At 44.9% G+C, this 9546-nt stretch overlaps 1 long non-coding RNA gene across 1 annotated transcript; it reads left to right on the top strand.

Annotated features, from left to right (window-relative positions):
- Window positions 1-5936: 5936 nt before the first annotated feature.
- LOC110295877 (uncharacterized) lies at window positions 5937-7716 on the top strand. The gene is made up of 3 exons (XR_002378127.2): window positions 5937-6004; window positions 6701-6788; window positions 7610-7716. It is a non-coding gene; the product is annotated as an uncharacterized LOC110295877 (long non-coding RNA).
- The last annotated feature ends 1830 nt before the right edge of the window (window positions 7717-9546 follow it).

Below are 9546 nucleotides of genomic sequence, written 5' to 3'. Positions count from 1 at the left end.
GTCTCATGTATCCCAGGCTGGTTTCAAACTCTCTCTGTAGCCAAGGGCGACCTTGAACTCCTATCTCTACTTCCTGTTGCTGGGTTTGCAGGCATGCACCATCATACGCAGTTAATCAGTGCTGGGATCTAACTCAGGGCATCAGGATGCTTCAGGGGTTCTCTATCAGCCACTCTGTATACTCAGCCCCTTGGGCCCTTCTGAAAGCAGCCCTTCTGCAGAAGTCAGCCAGCCAGGGCTGAGGTGGCCTTTACTGGAACAGTGAGGTGTATATCAGCTGCTCACTTTTGCACTAACCAAAGGGCACCAATCCCACATTTCAACTGAATTCTACTCTTCTCCCCTGTGTTCCTCGAATCCCTTGAAATCCTGAGGGGTTCTAACGGCGATGTACTAAGTGTTCCAGGGTGGTCGTGCCCTCACTCTGGACTCTACTCATGGCTTCTGAGGGAGAAAGAACACTTTCCTTTGAGGACATGGCCTCTGGTAGATTGTCCACAACCTAGTGGATGGCCCACTATATATAGTCACATATATATATATATATATATATATATATATATATATATATATATATATATATATATTCCCACCTGTATATAGTCAAGACTAACTGGACTTGGAGTTACTAACAATGACAGAAGACAAAGAGATCATGAAACTGTGAGAGAGGGGGCTTCAAATAAGATGAGCACCTAGTATTTCAATCATCTGAAAGCAAGAGCCCATTCTGTTTGCCTGATACTGTTCCGGAAAACCACAGGATTTCCCTATTTGAGAATGAGAAAGGACAACAAAGCAGAGGAGTTTAAAACAGTGGTGTCAGAAGGTACCCTATGGCCTTGTGCTTGCAGCCTACTAAATCCAGGTCTTTGCCACACCATTGCAATTTATGTTATGCTTGGGGTTCACTTCTGAGCTCAAAAATGAGTTAAGTGATAGACACTCGAGTATATTTTGTGGGCTTGTGGGCATCTCCAACTTCACTTCCAGACTCACGTGTGCCATATATGGTATGGTTACCTTCCTTTAGTGTTTCAGCATATCGACTATGGCATTGAACACTTGTATACACCATGTATGGTTACCCTCCTCCAATGGGTCAGCATATCGGCTATGGTATTGAATACTTACAAATGTCAACTATAGTTACCCTCCTCCGATGGTTCAGCATATCGTCTATGGTGCTGATTCTGTAGCCATTTTATGAAGGCATTCCGCCTCACATGGTATAAGCACGGACCAAGCTCTCCTATTTCCCACTACTCTCTGAGCAATATTCCACCCTGATTCCCCCAGTGCCAGTCATTCTGATCAGTGGGGCTTGTTTACCCGAGACCTGGTCTTAATCACTTTACCTTCCCATTAATTCTGTTCCTCCCAGATTTCCCCAGCCTCGAAATCTTGCAGTTTGTGAAGCACCAAGTGTTGGAACCTTGCTGTCTTTGGCTCTCACCTTTCTGGGGTAAGGGTAGGAAGCTAGAGCAATGGTCCTCTACCTGGAGGTTGTGAGCCCTTTGGCAGGGATCCAATGACCCTTTCACAGGGGTTACCTGAGGTCATTGGAAAACACAAGTATTTACATTATGATTCATAACTAGCAAAATTATAGTTATGAAGTAGCAGTGACTCTAGTTTGGGGGATTTAAGGTTGGAGGGGGATCACCAAAACACGAGGAACTGTATTAAAGGGTGGCAGCCTTAGGAAAGCTCAGAAGCACTGGGCTAGAGTGCTGGGATCTCACTGTCCTTGGCTCTCACATTCCTAGGCTAAGAGGAGTCTAGAATAGCAACTGGCATCATTTGTAACCTCTTTGCAAGGATGCAGACATCTCCCCGTTTCCTTGGTAACTGTTTCCTGGGCCATCCCGCATGACTGCAGTGAATATGTGGTAGCACTACTCTCCTGAATGGACACTGACCAGTTCTTGTAAGATGCATCCACATCTTCAAGATGCAAGATCCCCACTGTGGCTGCCCCACTGTGTTCATGGCACAAACCACTCTTCTTCCATAGCCGCAGTCCTAAGAAGCCTAGGGACCATTCTCCAAATCTTCTGCTACGTTTGCAAGTGATGCATGAATCCAGGTTTTCATGTTCAGGGATAGGATTGGGGCAGCAACAGATGCTTCAGCATGCATTTCTCTGTGTACCTAACTCACTGCCCATAACTCAAGCTTCTGGAGACCCAGAACCCTTGTCTGGCTTCCATGGGCAGTGCCCCTATGGAACATGCACAGCATACACACACACACACAGACACACAGACACCAACACACAGACACAGACACACATACACAGACACACATACACACACACATACATACACACAGAGACACATACACACACACATATACACACACACATACATACACACAGAGACACATACACACACACATATACACACACACATACACACACACAGACACACAGACACCAACACACAGACACACACAGACACACATACACACACACATACACACACACATACATACACACAGAGACACATACACACACATATACACACACACATACACACACACACAGACACCAACACACAGACACACACAGACACACATACACAGACACACATACACAGACACACACAGACACACACATACATACACACATACACACATAGACACACACACATACACACACTCACACACAGAGACACACACATACACACACTCACACACATACACACTGAGAGAGAGTTAAGCTCACATTATATATACACATAAATGATAAAAATAAAAAAATAATAATAAATAATGACAGACTAGGGAGGTAAGAAAAAGCAAATGAGAGAAGAGGTAAAGGAAGTATACAAGAAGAAGGGGAGGAAGGGAGGGAGGAAGGAGGGAGGGAAGGAAGGGAGGAGAGAGGGAGGGAGGGAGGGGGAGGGACGAGCCAGTCCCCACCACAAATCGACATGTGTACGTGCCACATCACCTGTCACATCATCTGCCTGAGAGTTGTTGTATAAGATGATGGAGAAGATAGCATTGGAAGACTGAACTCCACTCTTTAATTCTCTTACAGATAATTTACTCTTCCTCCCACTGATGTTCTTTCCGCCCTCTCCAACCGCACACCCACTCCTGTCCCCACCCACCTGGGCCAACCTCTTCATCACCACACTGACAGGCAGCACAGCTGTCTTCCACGGTGTTACTCACAACGATGCTTGAACTATAAAATGACAGCCCTATCGCCATGATGTACTCGATGGCTCTTGTGCCCGATGGGTCATCAGTCGCAGTGAATTCTTTGTGTTCCCTGCCTCATTCCGAGTCCTCCTTACAGCTAATGAAATTGCATGCCCATACTTTTATGTTCTGCACTTTCCAGCTTACATAAGAAATCTTGCTTCAGAGAAAAAATATGCAGGAAGATGGATAAATTGGTTGATGTTGGAGGAACTGTTACTAAGAGGAACAATAACAAAAAATGGCTTTGATAATGGTGTTATACATCTTTTCCTGAATGTAATCTGTTGGAACCTCAAATGTTAATTAAAAGCTAAGGATACATTAATTAAAATCAGTTGCAGCGGGACTATCAAGATGATGCACCTTGTGGATACATCATGTAGATATACATCTGCTTACCACTAAGCCTGAGCTTTGAGCTCCAGAACCTATGTGGTGGAAGGAGAGGACTGTCCACTCCACGCTGTCCCCTGACCTACACACGTGCTCTGCAGAACAGAAGCCCACCCCATAAAAAGAAGCAAAAAGAAAATGCCATTTTACAACGATTGTCTGCGTTTGTCTCAGTTGGGTCTTCTGATTCTAAGATGTACCACCACGAACAAGAACATGCCTTGCTTTCAACCAATACAAGGACTGCCTTTTAATCAACATGAAAGTTATTTTCCTCTTCCACACAGAGTACAAAAGCTTTATCTGTCTTCAAGATAAAACAAAGTTGAAGAAATTAGGAAGATAAGAGACAGCTAAACAATGCAAAAATGGGTCATTAGGGGAAAGGGACATTGTGGAGGAGGGGGAGGAGAGCCAGAGGGAGGGAGGGACAAGGTGGAAGAAAACAAGAGGGGAGAGAGGTGAACTGGGGGTTGGACATGGGGAGTGATAAGAGAGAGAGAGATGTTCTTGAGGTTTGCTTCACGGCATTTATGGGGTTAAAACATCTCTGAGCACTCTGTTTTATGTTTCCTCTCCATCCTTTTGAAAAGTCATCAGTGAAGAAGTGGGGGTAAGCTTGCAGCTTCACAGCTTGCATACCACAGCAGGTGACTGGACACACCCACTCAGGACCTTCCTCTGGGCTCTTTCAAGCTCACTGTGGACTTCTGGCAACCCATCCACTCTGTCCCCTCCATGTCCATCAAAACAAACAAAAAAACAAAACAAAAACAAAACAAAACAAAACAAAACAAACCAAAACAAACCAGTATATACAGTGGACTGTCTTTGAAACACATACAACTCCTTTACCCCCAAACTCCACTCAGATAATAGAGTAGACCCCAACCCTGAGTGAAGAGGTAATCTACTCTTTACTTCCCAGAGGAGCGATTCCACCCGCCCCAATGTTCCGGAGTCCACGATTCAAAGACACAAACATGCAGTGATATTTTTAATATGCATTAACTAGTTCAACGGCCGGGCTTCTCCCTAACTCCACGTGGCTAACATTTTCCCCTCTGATATTCCTGAGTTATCACTTTCTAAAATCTATATTTCATCTCTGTTACCCCAGACCCAATCGAGGGAGTGGCCCCTGAGGCGGCTTTCCTGATTCTTATATGTCCTGCAGGCTCTCCCTCCTGCATCTATTCGCACATGGTCTCCTGCAGCCTCCTAATGGAGGAATCCCTGTTCCTGTGTCTCCGTCCCTTCCTGGGAATCCTAAAATCCCACCTCTGTCTGTCTCCCTGCCCAGACATTGGCTATCAGTAACTTTATTCACCATTTAGAGCCAACTGGGGGCAGGGATCCTCAGAGTCTGGACACACAGATTCTCGTGTGAGTTTGCAAGCAGAATCAACACAAATATCATTAGAACCATTCCCCAACACCCGAGGATGCAAACACATATAGCTCTGTCAAGAGATTTTTCTGTAAGCTATGGCCATAAGTTAGACTTAACTAGTTTTCTGTAAAAATGGATGCAGAGAACTGAACGAAACCATCACGCATTGAAAAATGCCCTCTTTCTGGTGTAAACATTACATTGAGTTTGTATGCTAATAACGAGTGGTGGTAATGGTTTTTTGGGTGGTCCTCCTTTGCAAGCGCCAACTGAAATGAAGCCCCCCACCCCACCCCGTTGTCCCTAAGAATATCGAAAGGGTGTTAGTTGAAGGAGTGGATAAGAGATGGCAGTCGGCTGTGTGGACTGGGAATAGATTCTTCAGGAAGAAAAGATGCTGGCTTTGAAACTTGCCTCTGAGTGTCAATCAATAATTAACACATACCAAACACCCACAGGCTTCCTGGAGCTGAACAAACAAATTATTTCATCACCCTGAGAAACATCAACTGGAAGGTGTTTGTGAACCATGAACGCCAACCATCAGCAGGCGGGTCTTCTTTGGACAGTGGAGTGTCTCTCCTGCAAGTGTTGGTCTCTACCGCAGTTTGGTCTGTTCTCAGCTCTGTCTTCTGTTCCGTAATAGAATCCTGCCCACTTCACCTTAGCGGGTCTCCGACTCAAGCTCCAGGGCTGCAATGGTGGGAAACTCACGGTGGGAGGAGCTTGAGGCGGGTGGTCCTGTCGCAGTCCGGAAGCAGAGAGAGATCACTGGGGCTCAGCTCTTTCTCCTTTTGTTGAGTTCATGAGCCCCACCCATTGGATGGTTCCTCCAACCCTAATTAACCCCGTCTAGATAATCCATCACAGACTGCCCAGAGATGTGTTTCCATGGTGATTCTAACTCCAACCAAGTTGATGATATTAACCATCACAGCCCTTGAACGCCCATGTGCCAGCCCCCAGTGTGGGACCGTTGGTTGGTGGTGCTGCCATTGAGAGGTGGCCGTTTCTGATTATGCTCTCTTTGAAGGGGTGATGGGGTCAGGTCTTCTTCTTTTTCATTTCCTGCTTTGCGATAAGTAGTTTTGCCCAACTATGTCCTCAGCTACCTGAAGAGTTTGAGGGTACTTGTATTGTAGCCTGGACTACACTCACTCCAGTTACAAGACAAAAACAAACACACAAATCAATATTCATGAGGCTTAAAAAATTCTTTTTAATTTAAGGGACTGGACACCTGAGGTAAAAGTCCTGGATGCAAACACATAGTGAGGAGTTGGTTTCAGAGGGAGAGAGTGGGTTTTGAAAGTCCGGAAGGGGATTGTGGAAAGAGTGCCAAGTTTGAGCATTGAAAGCCAAGTCTGTGTTTTGGGCTGGTGAACATCCCAGATAAGGCAGATGTCTTAAAACTGTCGTTGTAACTTAACGTTCAAAAGAATTTTACCTGAAATATTAAATCTAAACAGCACAACTTCGAAAGTGGAAAGACAGAAAGTAAAACAGAGACCCTGGAAGAAACAGCTCTATGTAGCTGGCATGGCTTGGGGGGGGGGGGGGCTAAAAAAAATGAGTTGTCCGAATTTTAATTTTACCGTTCTGACTTTCTTAAAAATATTTTTACTGGAACTAAACGCTTGGAAAATTCTGGATCCCACACGAAATCTATGCCTGTGTCGATGCGTTTGGATCTCTTAGCTCTGGGGAAGGTAGAGGGAACTTGAAGACGAACTCCTGAAAGGTTTTTGGCCAGGGCTGCATCTGTGGTGCCACCTAGTGGCAAAAGGTGAGTACTGGTTTGCTTGGGAAGCGTGTTTCAGCAGCTTTATTTAAAACGGAGATTCAAGAGTTGTGAGTGTTAGTGCGCAGCCTGATGTGGGTGTTCGGAACGAACTGCACTTGGACTTTCTGCAAGAGCAGTGAGCTCTCTTAACCACTGAGACATCTTTGAAGCCCCCAACCGATCTTTGATACCGATTAAAAACAATAATTTATCAAGTCATATATTCTATAGTATCCTATTCTTTAAGGTATCAAGTGCTATGGCCTTATAAAATAGAACGCTCGAGCACTGAGTTCAACATTATCATGCATGCTGATTAGGAACATTAGTTTCCTTCTTTACCTTTAATCTTCCACCATGGGAGTCAGGCAGTTATTTCTTCCGTGATTACATTAGAAATTACTCATATAAATTGTATGCCCAAAACAACTCTCTATACACAAATATATTTGAAAATGTATCTATCTGTCAATCTATCTATTATCTATCATCTACCATGTCTCTGTCTCTCTCTCTGCTGATCTTCAGGAGCAGTAAGCTTATACACACACACACACACATATATATACACATATGTATACACACACACATATATACATACACACATATACATATATATATACACACATACATACATATATATATATACACATACATACATATATATATATATATATATATATATATATATATATATACACACACACACATACATGTATATGTGTGTTAGTAGAAATGTAGCAGAAAGATGCTGTCAGTCACCGGCTAGTTGTTTGTGTGTGCACATGTGTGCACACTTGTTTAAGAGTTTCATTTCTTTTCAGGTTTTCTTTGCTGTTCTCATGTTAATTCTCTCAGGACCCTGTCACAGTTTGTAAAAGCACTTCGGAATGTATAACCTCGCCTGCTTTAGAGTTCGTTACCAGTATTTTTGAAGGTTGGTTCTCTCTAGCACATTTTGGAAAATTCCAACAGCTGCCTCACCTGCTTGTCCAGGTTGTCTTGTCTCCACTCTGGCCGCTGCAGCTCTGCAGTGAGCTCTGCCTGTGTCGCTTGCTGCAGTCTTAGTGTGTTCTGGGCATCAGTGGGGCAAGCAAGGTAAGAGGTGTTGTAGACCATCAGCTCTGAAGCACGGCCTTCAGATCCAGACTTAGCTCTGCAACCCATATGACCTGCGTGGAAAACAGTCTGAACCTTGACAAAACGATGCTTAAGGGGTGCCACTGGCAGCTGTCCCTGGCTCCCTTCCTTCTGCGTCCCTCTTTTTTACTGAGCTGAAAGCCTTTCTTAGGTTCTAATAAACCAGTTGCAGGAAAGCAAAGTCCATTATGAAGTTCACAGTAGTGAAGAGGAAGAAAGACAGATCCCAAGAAGATGAAGAGCCCTCCTGTCCCTGAAGACAGGGACTTCCTGCCCAACATTACCTGAAGTACCTCCCCTTCATCTCTTACAAGTGCTACTCACCAACCCCCAACATCCTGCCCCTCCTGGTTCCTATAGAGCTGAGATGGAGACTCTGTTCTGTCTTCTTCAGGTCAGTCTCGGAACCTCTTCTCTTCTAGCAATTTCAGTTTCCTGGATCTCTGTAAAAGATTGAGCAGGTGTACCAGGTTCTTGTGACCCTCCGGAATGTTCCCTCATCTGAAAGATCCTGTAGTAAAACTATCCCGTGAAATGGCTGTGAGGCAGCCTGTGTGGTCTGCACATGAATGCTAATACATCTGATGTTTAAATGGAAATCTTCCCATCCTTGTTCGCTTTGCTGTTGCTGGCTTAAATGCCACAATCAAAGGCAGCTTGGGGAGGAGAGGGCTACATCTGTCTCTCATCTGGAGAAGCCAAGGCTGGAACTGAAAGCAGGAACTAGCAACAGAAAAGACGGAGGAACACCGCTGACCAGCTAGCTCACATCTAGGGACCTTTCTTATACAGCTCAGGGTGGTGCCACAAAAAGTGGGCTGGGCACCCGTCTATCAATCAGTAGTCAAGCAAATGCCCTACAGATAAGTTCAGAGGCCAATCTGATGGAGGCAGTCCTTCAATTTAGATCCCCTTTTCCTAGGAGGGTCTAGTAGACTACCTAGATTAACCATCACACCTCCTCCCTAAGAGATCTCATTGTACATATGCAAATATCCCTAAATATGGAAAAAAAATCAAATCTGAAACACACTGATCTGTTCCCAAGCATTTCAGGCAAGGGATTCAGATAACCTCTTCTTAGTCAGGGTTTTACTGCTCTGAACAGACACCATGACCAAGGCAAGTCTTATAAGGACATTCGGGGCTGGCTTACAGGTTCAGAGGTTCAGTCCAGTATCATCAAGGCAGGAGCATGGCAGCCTCCAGGCAGGCCTGGTGCAGGAGGAGCTTTGTCTGCCAGCCTCTAAGAGAAGACTGACTTCCAGGCAGCTAGGAGGTGGGTCTTAAAGCCAAACATCCACAGTGACACACCTCCTCCAAGGCCATAAAATAGCGCCACTCCCTGGGCCAAGCATATACAAGCCATCATGCACCTCATAGCCATGTCTAAGCACGTCAGTCACACAGTCTTGTGTGTGAGGGACCTAAACAGAGACACCTAAAGGAAGTGAGCACGTCCATGTGTTCGTGTGGTTTCTCTGAGTACACTGTTTTTATATCATCCACTGCTTTTGTATCATCGTCCAGGTCTCCTTCTCTCGCGCTCTCAGCATTGTATGGCAAAGTGAAAGTAGTCATGAGACGACTCTCAGTCTTCTACAGTCTGCTGATGAGATGA

Source organism: Mus caroli, unplaced genomic scaffold (genome assembly GCF_978045245.1).
Source record: "Mus caroli unplaced genomic scaffold, Mus_caroli_1 scaffold_7, whole genome shotgun sequence".
Classification (NCBI taxonomy): domain Eukaryota; kingdom Metazoa; phylum Chordata; class Mammalia; order Rodentia; family Muridae; genus Mus; species Mus caroli.
The sequence above is the reverse complement of the archived record's forward strand: the minus strand, read 5'-3'. Positions and strand labels throughout refer to the sequence as shown.